Source organism: Aythya ferina, assembly GCF_964211825.1.
Source record: "Aythya ferina genome assembly, chromosome: Z".
Taxonomy (NCBI): domain Eukaryota; kingdom Metazoa; phylum Chordata; class Aves; order Anseriformes; family Anatidae; genus Aythya; species Aythya ferina.
Window position 1 is genome coordinate 37548099 of NC_140299.1, and position 12866 is coordinate 37560964.

Below are 12866 nucleotides of genomic sequence, written 5' to 3' on the forward strand. Positions count from 1 at the left end.
AGCAGCCGCCAAAAGTATCCTAAGGCATCTTTTGCTTTTAACTCAATTTTTGAGGCACACTCCTTCAACTCAAGGAAAGAAAGATGGTATTCCCATCATGTCCTTTACCATCATTTGCAAGTATACCAAACCAGAGCTAATGTATTCTACTAACATCACTTTCTGACAAAAATCAACTTATGAATGGTTTCCCACTATAGTCTGTTACTACTCCACTAGCTTCAGCTGAAGGCAAGTGGAAGTGCTACTGGCATCTTCAGCTACAGTTTAACTATTCTGGACAGAGAATGTGCATGTATGGTTTCATGTTCATTGCAGCTAATGATGCTATCCTGACAACACACATTAAACTGGCGTTTACTGGACATTAAAAAGATGGATTAAAAAAGACTGGACATCAAAGCAAATAAGCCCACACGGACATATAGAATAAAAGATTTGAGGGAATTTCAGATCTCATTTTAGTTACATAAATTACTTTTAAATCAAAGTTCCATAAAATCTGAATGTACAACATATGAATAGACCAGTTAATGTTCAATTACAATAAATGGAACAGCCCAATATTAAATTCAGGCTCTTCCCTGAGTCCCACACAACCAAGGGGAAATCCCTCTGAGTTTTGCAAAGTCTTATGAACTGTTTGATATTATTGCCTTCGGTTGACGCCTCTTATCAAGTCAGTCTGGCACAGGGATGCAGTCATAAATAGGCAAGAATCAACTCAAATAAGAGCTAGTACAGTGTCATGCATGAAAAACAGATTTAAAGAGATTTTATCATAATTGCTGTGGTTTGTATTTCTGAAATAAACCACTATGGTGTTTTATTTCGAGTAGTGTGCCCCAGGGTAGGAAAAAAAGAATAAAAACAGATTAGTCTGCAATACCTCCCTTTTGAAAGGCCCATATACAATCGAGGCTGGAATATGACCTAGCAATATAAGTTATTATTCAAAGTAATGAAGTTAAGCAATTTTGCTTCCAGTATACAATTAGTACAGAAGTTTGTATTATCCCTACAGTTCTCAGTAAATGCCTTTATTTAATAAAAAGATGTTCATTAGCCATTTTTTTCAAACTGAACTTCTAATTACTCAAACACAAACCTTAGAAGAATGAAATATGCGAAGCCATACTTCGTTACACAGTAATACCACATCATGACCAAAGAGATCCCAGTCCTCCAAATGTGGGTGACTTCGACAATGCAATTCCAAGCCAAACACAGACCCAAATCAGCTGGGGATCAGGCAGGTGCACCAGTCCTTTACGGCAACATGTGACATACCCCGACACATCTTCCCCTGCTGCCACTCATCAGCATCAAGACAGGGCTGGTATCTCACCTCCGCCAGTGGGTCCCGGAATGCAGTTGCCCGCGGCGCTACACTAGTCACAATGTCCAGTCATGGTCACAACACTCAGCTATGGCCACCACCTACACAGGCAACATGCCAACATGTGCGGAAAAGCTGTGTCCAGGTAGGAGCTCGACTCCCCACAAGGCATGCACCTAGAAATGGCTTGCTAGCAGAAACATGCGGACTTGCATCCTACCTCCCCAGCACCTGCCTGTGCTAAGGGGAGAGCAAGGGATGAGGCACCTGTGAGGCAACAGGAGCAGCATGACAGCATGGAAGGGCCTGGGTTAGGTTTCAACAGCCTGTGTTCACATATGGTCCCTTCATACCAAGCTGGAGCTGTGACTGAAGTGGTGAGATGCAAAGGGCGCTCCTGAGTAACAGGCAGTCTCTGTAATGTGTGCGCACAGCCTGGGAGGAGTCAAGGTGAGTGCTAAAGGTGACTGCACTTAGTAATTGTACAGATGTTCACGACTACCTACCAGTTAATGATTGACCTCCAGGTAAGGTCAAGCATCTGTTTGCAAATTCTCATTCTTAAATCACAGATAAATAAATTCTAGCAACAAAAACATAAGGTTGGGCACTGATGATGCACAACTGCTTAGGGGCTGCACTGAAGCCACAGTTGAATCATAAATGTGCTTAAACTATGGTGATGTTTCTTGAGCAGGTTCAAAGATGAGTTCTGTGGCACACAGCTGCTGTAGGGATCCTTACACAACTTTTCTTCTGGAGAAACTAAGGCAAACCGGGTATTGCTCTCTAAGAAGAGGTTGGCATATCAATTTTCAGATACATTTTCCACCCATTAGAGTTCCTGTCACCGCCTCGCATAAAGCACATGAAGCAGAAAGAAGCTGGGTAGAGCCAAACATTGAGAAGACTTGTCAAAATAAACTCGGAGGTGCGAAACATGCAATGCTGTTTGAGCTTTAGTACAACAGAGTTCAGATCCCAGAGAAGTACAGCTAATTCTACAAATTGGAGTCCTCAAAGACAGAGCAGACCACGACTCCTTCTTCCTTCTAAACCAGATTTCTAATGCTTCATGTAGTTAGAAAATACCATTAATGTTCACTCTGAAAACTTCAAGGTAACAATTGCCTCTCTTCGTTTTGCAAGGTAAAGTTATGTGGCAACCCATTCAACCTTTCTAAGGCAAGCACAGTACATCTTAAGAGCAAGACAAGTGAACATTAGTACCACCTCCTCCCCTCCCAAATTTATACAGAAAAGGGAAAAAGTGAGAGTACTAATTAGCAATGGAATAATGATCTACTGGATTGCTATTGGGACAATGAAAGTAAGATCAGCTCAGCTGCTAACAGAAGATAGTAATCCCAATTTGAGCTGCAGCATGAAGAATCAGTACCTGTGAAGAGTTATTTGAAATGCTCCTTTTTTTACACTGATGCTTTGGATGCCAGCTCTTCAAGAACTAATACCAAGAGCCCGTAACTCAGAATTTGAAAGTCAAAACTTTTACACTGAAGCTTTGCATACTAGCTCTTAGTCAATACAAGCAGAACAGGAGGGCTTGTGCTCACTTAATAATAACCTAGTTAGCTGAAGCAAGGAGACATTAATGAGGACAACACTGCTTTCATTGCAGGCTATATAGGCTGCACATGACTGAAAGTATTCATTCACTACTCAAAACCTCAGGTTTTGCTCGTCTGCTACAAACTGATAGTCAAATAAGGTAGACAATGCTAGGTGGGGTCTGTCTGTCTGCAGAAACATTTCAGGCTCCAGTGTAAGTGTATACAAAGTACATGACAAAAGTAATATAGAGATGCACACCAACACGCAACAAGAATTGTTATGCTCTCTAGCACTATTGTAACCAAAAGGAGCAGAAGGGATCTTGTAAACCCTAAATAAAGACATTGGACAGCCTTACAAAATATCCAGCCTAGCTAAGCAATGGTATGTTTCTTGGCTCTTTTGCATGAGAACACTACAGTATGCTAAATCTGCTCTTTAACATATGCAAACAATTAAAATGTTGCTCCACAGCTCAAAATTAGTCGCCTGTGTTCTACATAATTCCAGGCAGAGCGCTTGGGACTCAGAATAGATGACAGTTTACAGTGCTCCAAGACTTAATTAACATTTTGAGCTAACAAGTAGGACACTTCTCTGACTGTTGGAGTTTCCTTTTACAAACACTGAGGCATAAGAGTTTGAATAAAACATCCTTAAGAGTACATTTCAGATGTGAAACAATGCATGAACCATCTTAACCTAAATATTTATAGTTACAAACTACTTGTTCTTTAAGTTCCAGCTTTGAAACTCCATGTTTGAATTAAGAGATAAATAGTGAACTTCATAATGAACATTTTAACAGGTATTCCTACATAAACGAAACAAAAGCCATTTATTATTTATATTTCTATTTAAGACGTTCTGCTGAATTAGGATGAATTATTTTATTGAAGAGGTCTGAAAATTTTGGTAAGCTTTTTGTAAAATTAGTTAAATTTTTGGTAAATATTATCAGTAAAGCTTCGGCTAACTTCACTGTTTTATCCAATTACAACAGAATTTTAAAAGGTATCAAAGTTACACAGGCATTTGTCCTTTCATTTGGGGTATTTTTAGTATCTCATAGTTGAATTCCACTATCTGCACACCCAGCAACAATATTTTCTGTGTTCTTCTGCCTCGACATGACTGAAGTAGTCCCAGCAGCACCACATCTCTGTAAGACATGACCACCACACATTTCAGCAGAAGTACAACAACCTGAGAAAAAGTGATCGTGAAAGAGAACGATCCTTACTCATCCGCACTCCTGGATGAGTCCAACTATTTGTTGTATGAAGATGTGTAAAGCCCTGAAGCAAAGTAAGGTTTCAACTCAGATTTCTATTGCTACTCAGAAATATGTAGCAATATCATTTGCTAATAATTCAGTGTCCTACTGTAGTGATCTATGAATAGCTGGCAAAGGCTTTACAGTGTAAACAAAACCCAGTAACATAAAATGTACAAGTATCATTATTTAATAAGATGACCTGTTACATCATCATGTTTGTATTAAAAACAAAACCAGAAGCTGTGGACACCCATGAAAGGGTTTTCTGTTTCCTAGCCAAAAACGTCTTCATAATACTTCTTTGTTTCTGTGTTGAACAGAGTGACTGAACTTCATGGGTGTCTCTCCACCCTTCCAGGATCTTCCACTACCACTCTAAATGCGAAGTTGGGTGGGGAATAAAGGGCAAAAGTACCAGTCCTTCAAAGGTTTTTGTGTGTGCCTGTCCTCTTGTACCGCAATGTACCTTACACAATTAACCATACTGACTTTCACATGAGTTAAAACCAAGGAGAGACACTAGCCCTGGCAGAACCTGGGTGCCCAAGTTTGACCTAAAGGTGTGCTCCTCAATGAAAGGTAAGTCGCACTCCATTTTCTTTCCAGACTACTCACTCAGAGCACGAACAACACCCTCAGAGCCACAGAAGTACAATTTTACCTCTGCAGAGCTGGGTGGACTCTGTAGAAGACCCCCACACTCCACAACTCAGAACCAACCCCTCTTCTCTCAGACTCACGTAAAATATATCACAAAGCAAGCAAAGAAGGTCCTAAGCAGTACCCAAAGGTGTGGATCTGCTGGTTATACTTTGTACTATGAAGAGAGTAAGGTGCAGTCATCCCTAACTTCAGTCATGAGCCAAAAAGACTACACTGCACGGAAACCTCTCCAACAGCTGCAAAAATAAATTTCCAAATCTCTTCTAATATGAGAAGCAGACACCCTGGGGGAAAAAAGCTTCCCTAATGAATCACTGAATAGGATTATTTATTGCCTTAGTGATGATTTTTTAGGATTATGCAGCAAAAAAATATTCAAACAAACCAGTACACCACCAGCCCTCTCAAATCTGTGAGCCATTAGAACAAGTAAGGTCTTACTGAAGCCTGAAGTCCGTGACACACTTGACCCATTTCTTACTTGAATTCTGGATGCCAGAACTAACACTGAAGTAACTTTAAATGATAAAGCAATCCAAAAAACTTAGCTCCAATAACAAAACACTGGCAATAAAGTTCAGTGTTCTTACCTGAGATTGTTTTGGTCCTTTCACAGAAGTTTAAAAACATCCCTGTCTTTCTATTGTCAAATTCTGGCAGATAAAGTGCATACCGCTGAACCCGCACCTCTCTACTGAGAAGGAAGCACCAACAAGCTACGTAGCGCAAACTGACGTGCTATAAACCTGGGCATGGTCTCATACAAAGATTACATTGCTCTCAGGCAAAAACACCTGATGCATGACACATCAAAAACAAGACAGAACTCTAATTAGGTACAAAGGAAAAGAACATCTGCAGAACCTTTCAATGTATGAATCCACAGAATCCTACAATCTTTCTATTTAATTCTATCATCCTCTGAAGATTTTTGTATAAAGCCATACCAGAAAGCACATACAATTCTAAATTCCTCTTTTAAAACCCTACACATTTACAGCTTGGATTAGGGAAGGTACATAAACATGAAAATTCTCATATTGACACCCCCCTAAATGTATTCATTAATCTTCTAATTGGAGATTGGCAGGAGTGGTGGCTGCATAGGATTTTTATGCTATCCAAATAAGAAGCTGGCTGCTCCCTGTTTCTCTGGGTCTTGAATGCTTAGGATAGTTTACCAATAACTGAGTTTGCTGGGAATGAAAAAAAAAAGGAAAGCAAACAATGAAAACCCATTTCTCAAATGTTGTAAACCAACAGATTGCAAACAGTCCTCCAAAACACTTAGAGACCAGCAAAAACTTTTAGTGAGCTAAAAAAATATAAAATAAAACCATTTGACATGCAGCCTGTGACCCTACTGCTGCCTTAAAAATCAGCAGTAACTAGCACAGCACAGTTTGAGACATGCAATTGATCCTAATCATTAGCTAAAAAAAAAAAAAACCCAAACCACCAACTTTAGATCTGAGGAAAAAAAAGCAGTTTGTAACTAAGCCAAGAGGACCACTCTTGTGGTCCATGTGGCTAATGGCAGGAGACTTCATGAGTTATGGGAATGTTGTTCCAGCACTGGGAAAACAGTCAGCAGCAGCAGCAGCAAAGCAGCACAGGCCAGAGCCTAGCACAGGGCCCCAGCGCTAGTGCAGGGCAGATGCCCCCACCAGTTCAGCACCTTCTGCACCACCCTGCTCCCCCAGCTGCCAGGGCTAGCTGGGCTGAGACCCGAGGAGCGATAGGCACACCCCTGCTACAATTAGGCTGTCATTTAGCTGGCATTCAGCTGACTCACATGGGTACCCTGGCCAAGAACTTCTCGTGAAAACAAACCAGGCAGGAGAAATAAGCAAATGACTTTCCCGGATAGAGAGGGACGGGAAGTTCTGTGCACACAGCAGCCCAGGAGAATCCAGCCTGTCCACTCCCCTGCAGACACAACTCCTGGGGCCTTTGCTACGGTACAGCTGCTGGCAGAGAAAGCCCCAGCGGGTGCACAAAGCAAGACCTGGACCGTGATGCAGGCTGGGCACCCGGTGTGGGCAGCAGCTGCTGCAACCAAGCACATTGCCTTCTCTTGACTGGATTACTGGAGTTCTGACAGCAACCTCACATGAAGTTTTCTCAGGAGCTAAAGAAGCTGAAAGGTCTCTACCTGTTAATTCAACATCTCTACCACGTCCCCACTGCTGTTTGCACACCCCCCAGTTCATAGTGCAACCCTGCAAGTGGCCATACCAGCAAACTGCACTGCTGAAAGAGCTAGCTGAAAAATAGCTTTCCTCCACATCAACTTCTTTTGTTCCTGCAATTATTCTTCACTCAGATCAGCTCAGTGATCTGATATTATCACAAAGCCTCACCAACAGTTGTGCAACCACAGCCAAAAAAGTGGCAAACTGCCATAACAGCTGCAGTGTTTTATGTCAGCTTTAGTGCTGAAGGCAACATCCCATTACTGCTCATCAAACTATAAACTTAAATGCTAGCAGTTTTCTCCAGTTCAGATGACATTGCCTTGTTTCTGGATATGTAAATAAGATTTAACATTTGCTTTTGTAAATTACAGCAATATTTCTATTGCTGAATGGTATTCAATTTTTTAACTATTGATGTAATCAAATGATCTGTGTATTTGCATCCATTATACTTAATATAATTGTGATCATATTCTGAACCTCCATCAAAGGACACTTAGTTAGGCCTTCTAAATTATAGTTTCAAGTGCAGGAAACCTGCAACTCAGTAATTCTGTACAGTGACAAAATCGGTCAAGTGGAACCAAAGTCTGGATCCCCAGGATTTTTTTCATAGGATGAGTTCTATGATTGATAGTGAAGTGGTCACCACTAAGAGTGGACAAAAATCTTCTTATTAACACTGGGATGGGATCTGCAGACACACACTTCTTACACAGCACTGGTTGAACATGGGGCTTCAGCTATCAGCCTCTGTGCTTATAATAAAGATATTCCTCAGCCCCAAAGAGACACTTTAAACAGTGTATCAATACAATTCTGTCTACAGAATTTCAAATACTTCAGTAACAGAGAGGACATCAAAAACAAAGGGTGCCAAACACAGGGGGGATGGATGGATGGTATGCAGTCAAATAACACGTGGATATTGAGAACAAAACTAACAATAAAAATGAGCAGCGAATAAAATGGCCATCATCCAGCACTTGCTTTACTTGACAGAACTGCCCTGTCTGTGCACGCACAGAGCACCATGCAGTCAGTTTTACAAATAACTTCCTTCTTGACTATATGATACAGATCATAACCATGTCACACTGAAAAAAAAAAAAAAAAAACCACAAAACAAAACAAAACAAAAAAAAACCACACTAACGCTAGCTTACCATTACCTTTAACTGCAAAAAATCTAATATTTCAAATCAAAAAAAAAAAGCATGTCTGGACAATGGTGAAAATACACAAGGCACATGCAACATCTTCAACTTCCCCCTACTTTGCTGATTACAAATAAAACAGTTTTACAGCAAGGAGGAGATAACAGTAAAAACGGTAGACATTGTACCTTGCAACAGGGTGATATAGTTTTTTAGTTCACAACTCGAGAATGAAGAGGGAAGATAAAAGATAGTGTTTCCAGCTCCCTGAAGGAGGACTTGAAGTTTCTTTCCCCAAAGAAGGAGTAAACGCTCTTTCTGGACCGTACGAACGTGAAGAATAAGACAAGACGCATGACCTCATAACCACAGCAGGAATCTGCGATGACACATCGGACACTTGATCTATTTAGGGAAAATAAAATCCAGAGTATCAGTGGCGTGGGCCCACAACAAGCAAGTACAGTACAAGAGGGATTCAAGCACAAATGATACCTAGAGGATGACGAATGGCCTGATCTGTAACTTAGACCAGATGGCAGGGAAGGTACGAGGAGCCCTCTTCCCAATCCCTGCCTAGCACTGTCAGTGATCCCTGTGGGTCCCTTCCAACCCAGGATATTTCAGTGACTCTATGATTTAGAAAAGCATTTCACTGCATTTAACTCATGCTGACTCTGCTATTCAGTTCTAAGCTATCAGGGGCTTTGAATAGTACAACATCTACCCATATGTATGCTTGTAAGTGCACATGTCATCTGGCCTGATCTGTGAAGTTTGCACTTTAGCTTCTTCCGTATATAAATTTCCACTACAGCACCATGTAACCACCAGCCATAACCAAAGGCTCACATTGCAGCAACAATCAGTACACGTTCTGCAAGAAGACAAACGCCTTCAGTTACAGCCCAACACCATGTCCTGCAGGATGCTGAAAACTGCACAGAAACTGCACCATCTCTCATCTCCCCTCAAAACCCAGCAGAAGAGTTGGGGGAAGAAGGGGAGGCAGCCCCTTGCGAGCAGCTGACCCTGGCCTAAGGAAAGGCTGCTGCCAGCTTCTGTCCTGTAGCCTCTGAGAATGCCAAGGCACTTGACATGCCTTGGTTACAGGAACTGTAAACACACAGAGCACACGCTGTATACATGAAGCTGCAAGAATCAATAGGCACTTTTTCAACAATATATGGACCACATTGTACAAGTTGCAAAGAAAGTATTTTTACAGTTTCTATCCCATTCCGCTGGTGTCAAAGCACAAAAATTTCCTTAGCTACCTACAGACTTGTTATGAAAGAATAAAGAAAAATAATCAATACCACTCCACAAACACACAAACACGTTACAGCAAACCATGTAAGCATATGCTTATTCTTAAACGCTGTGGTTTGGTTCTTCTGATACCAGGAAGGCCTGCCTACATAATTAAGACCACGAACAGTTGGTGCCCTAAACTAGCACCAACTGAAGTCCGTGAAAGAAACACCCCACTGTTTTTAACAGCTTAAGGATCAATTCCTAAACTTAGAACATGATTTTCCACTCCATGCTTTATCTAACTGGGGGCGGGGAAGAATCCAGGAAAGAGAGATTAAATATGTTAAATAAGAAGAGGGGAAAGAACATTTTTGCATGCACACTTCATTTTTACCAAGATATATTAATTATCTTCTGATAACTGAATTTTAGAAACAAAATAGATTTGAATATTTGTTCTCAATTTTTTCATCATCAATTCTGAAATAGCTGCAAGGCAAAAGAGTACATTAAGAATGGGGAAACTATCTCAGTGGAGGAAGAGAAGCTAAAGCTATTTATTTTCTTTTAAAGTGCTGGAAGAGTCAGAGTAGCAACTACACCAGGCATTCGTCAGACCGTGTATTCTCCGCTTTGAAGATCAAAGAATTTTGAGAGACCATTTAACGAACTTTATTACAAAGCATCTCTACCAGAACCACGGGACAAACAGCCTATAAATTTACACTGAGACTTAGAAAATATAGCTTCTACCATTTACTTTTGCTAACTCCCAAACTGCCAATGCTCCTTAGATAAGGTTCAACTTGGGAAGAGTTTCTGTATTTTCTCTTGAGATCCGAGCCCTCCTCTACCTTACATCACCCAAATGCTGGCTCAAAACATTTACATAAATACATAATTCTCTATCAAACCAGAAGAACTGTTCCCTCACCTCAAGCAGTATCCTTTTAGGAGCAACATGAAACAAGTATATTTACATTTCCTCCGGGAGAGTCAACGCAGCACTGCACGCAGTTCTCCTAAAGCAACAGCATGTACCAACCAGGAGCTCAGTTTCAAAGCAGCACCACTGGAGAGGAGGAAAAACACACGATCGCCTAGGCAGGGCACTGGAAGCGCTGCCACCAGAGCAAAGCCAACCTCACGGTGCTAAGGGGTGAGTTTACCGTTTTCAGCAGCTGCCGCCAGGAAAGCCAGCATCTCGGGAAGGTCTCGGTCCACCCGCACACGCCGAGGGCTCCCTCGGCGGCCGCCAGCAGGGCTGAAGGCACGGGGACGGCCCCGGCCGAGCAGCGCCCGCCGCACCCGCACCGAGCCCGCGGGGACCCCGCCGGCTGCGACCCCCCTAGGACCCCCGCCCCGCGAACGGGGGGCGCTCGCTGCGGGCCGGGGCCCGCTTCAGCACCACGGCCGGGCTCGGCAGTGCCACAGAGACACAGCCGGGGCTGAGCGGTTCCAGCAAATGAAAACGAAAGGAGAGGGACGAGCAAAAGAAAGGAAGAAAGAAAGAAAGAAGCAGGCGCCCCAGTGCGCCGCGGGGGTCGGGGCGAGGAGGGGACGGCAGGGGAGGAAGGGAAAGGAAGGCAAGGGAAAGGGAAGGCTCCCGCCCGCCCGCCTCCCGCAGCCAGCCCCAGCCCGGCCGCCCCCGAGCCCCCCGAGCCGCCCAGCAGCGCCCTCACCTCCAGCTCCGGTGCACGGCGGCGGGCGGCGGGCACGGCACCGGCAACGGCACCGGCAACGGGCACCGGCACAGGCCCCGGCCCCGCCCGCGGGCCGGCTCCTCCCGCCCGCTCCGCCGCCGGGGGCCGGGGCGGCATGGACGGGCCGCCCGCTGCTCGCCCGGCGCCCCGAGGGCGGGCGGAGCGCCCTCCCCGGCCGCCCCTCGAGCCCCGGCTGCAGGAGGCGCCGCGGGGCGGCGTGGCGAGGTGTGGGGCAGCGGCTGTGAGCGGCCCGGCGGGGCTGCGTGGCACCTCCATGCCGGGGATGAGGCCGAGGGAAGGGGGTGTCCTGCTGCAGGGTGCAGGCACAACGCTCCTGCGGGCCGGCCTGCCGTCTGGGGCCAAGCCTCTCAGGCTGGGGTGAAAAGCTGGTGGGTTCAGCAGTGCTCGCGGTCCTGACATCGTTCTCCGGCCGCTTGCCTGTCCCGGAGTTCTGCCTCGCACCTAACGCTGCTTTAGGGCAGGCCACCACGGAGCCTGTGCACCCCGAGTGGGACTGCACCAGAAAAGTTACTACAAAGTCATCCTACAGGGTTGTTGATCCCCAGTCCAGGTTGTTGATCCCCACGGCATCATGTACTTGCCACATTTATATTTTGCAGGCCTGACAGCTGCATACGTGAGGAGGATGGTCAGGAAGGCTGTAAATGTGTAGATCGTGTTTAATCAGTGTAGATGAAAGGATGTGAAAAGAAGGCTGGGAGAATGAACGCACAAACAACAGTATTGGGATGACCACGGCCTTAACACTGCTGCTTTCAGGGAAGCATTTCTGATGGCTGGCTTTCCTTCCTACTGGTCAAGGATGGCAACAAAGCCTTAGCATCTGCTTAGGACCTTTCAATTCCTGGTAGAGTAGACTACTCCCAAGCTACACAAGCTGAATGCGTAATAGCTGTGCATTTATAGCTGTAATTACTGATATCGGATAGGCTGACTCATGTGCATTGAATTCCAACTGCAGAAGGAACTATTGTATGTGTGCACATTGAAGAAAAAAATCACAGCATTTCAAGGTGCTACTTCCATTTTGCTCATGATTCTTACTTCACTCTGGTTTTTATCTGCTATGGTATTTATAACGAATGATAACAGAGCAATTACCTTGTATGTTTACTCAAACCAACATCCAATATTCACACCAATTAGATGACAACGGCTTCTCTAAGTAAGAGCAGCAAGAGAGGTTTCTGGTAGTCTCATTCCCTGATGCTTCATTTTCTACTTTTCACACAAGTAGCACAGTGGCTCATAGACACCGCAGTCAGATGTGCCATCTGGCTCAGCTCTGAGCTTTCAGAGTGAATGACACTTTCTTAATGTATGCAAAATCTGCAGCACTTGACTAGCTTGTGGTGATATGAGTGTTTGGAAGACTAAGGGTGAATAATCTAATACTGTCAGGGCCTCTCAAAATTTCCATCTGGTCTTTAAGGTGGACTGCATTCAGCAGCAACACTGGTTATATATGGAGAACAGGAAACAAGAAGACCCAAGCCCAAAAAAAAAAAGCAGACAGAAGTCCTAACTCCTCTTCATGCAAGAAGACATCTTAATGTAGGAGGGACTTTCTTCCTTCTTACTGCTTGGGGCTGAACCAAAGAGGTATGTGAATGTTTTTCTCCATCTGTGTGTGTACCCAGTCACAGTGTTATATTATGTACAAAAACCATCAGTAAA

General features: G+C 44.0%; 1 protein-coding gene and 1 long non-coding RNA gene across 12 annotated transcripts in view; one reads left to right on the forward strand and one right to left on the reverse strand.

Annotated features, from left to right (window-relative positions):
* Positions 1–11296, reverse strand: part of PIP5K1B (phosphatidylinositol-4-phosphate 5-kinase type 1 beta) — a 119186-nt gene extending 107890 nt beyond the window's left edge. For 2 of the 10 annotated variants that reach the window (XM_084504926.1, XM_084504932.1), the window contains exons 1-2: positions 11148–11181; positions 10446–10537 (exon numbers count right to left, since the gene is read on the reverse strand). The gene's annotated coding sequence lies outside the window, so the exon portion shown is untranslated. Of the gene's footprint in view, positions 1–5443; positions 5564–8396; positions 8614–10399; positions 10538–10634; positions 10993–11147 lie in introns of those variants that run through there. The other 8 variants (XM_084504923.1, XM_084504929.1, XM_084504930.1 and 5 more) reach the window with 7 other exon arrangements.
* LOC311427506 overlaps positions 10481–12866 on the forward strand; it is a 28936-nt gene continuing 26550 nt past the window's right edge. Inside the window, exons 1-2 of one of the 2 annotated variants that reach the window (XR_014687389.1) lie at positions 10481–10624; positions 12622–12791. This is a non-coding gene — a long non-coding RNA (uncharacterized lncRNA). The remainder of the gene's footprint in view (positions 10625–12621; positions 12792–12866) is intronic. The other variant, XR_014687390.1, reaches the window with a different exon arrangement.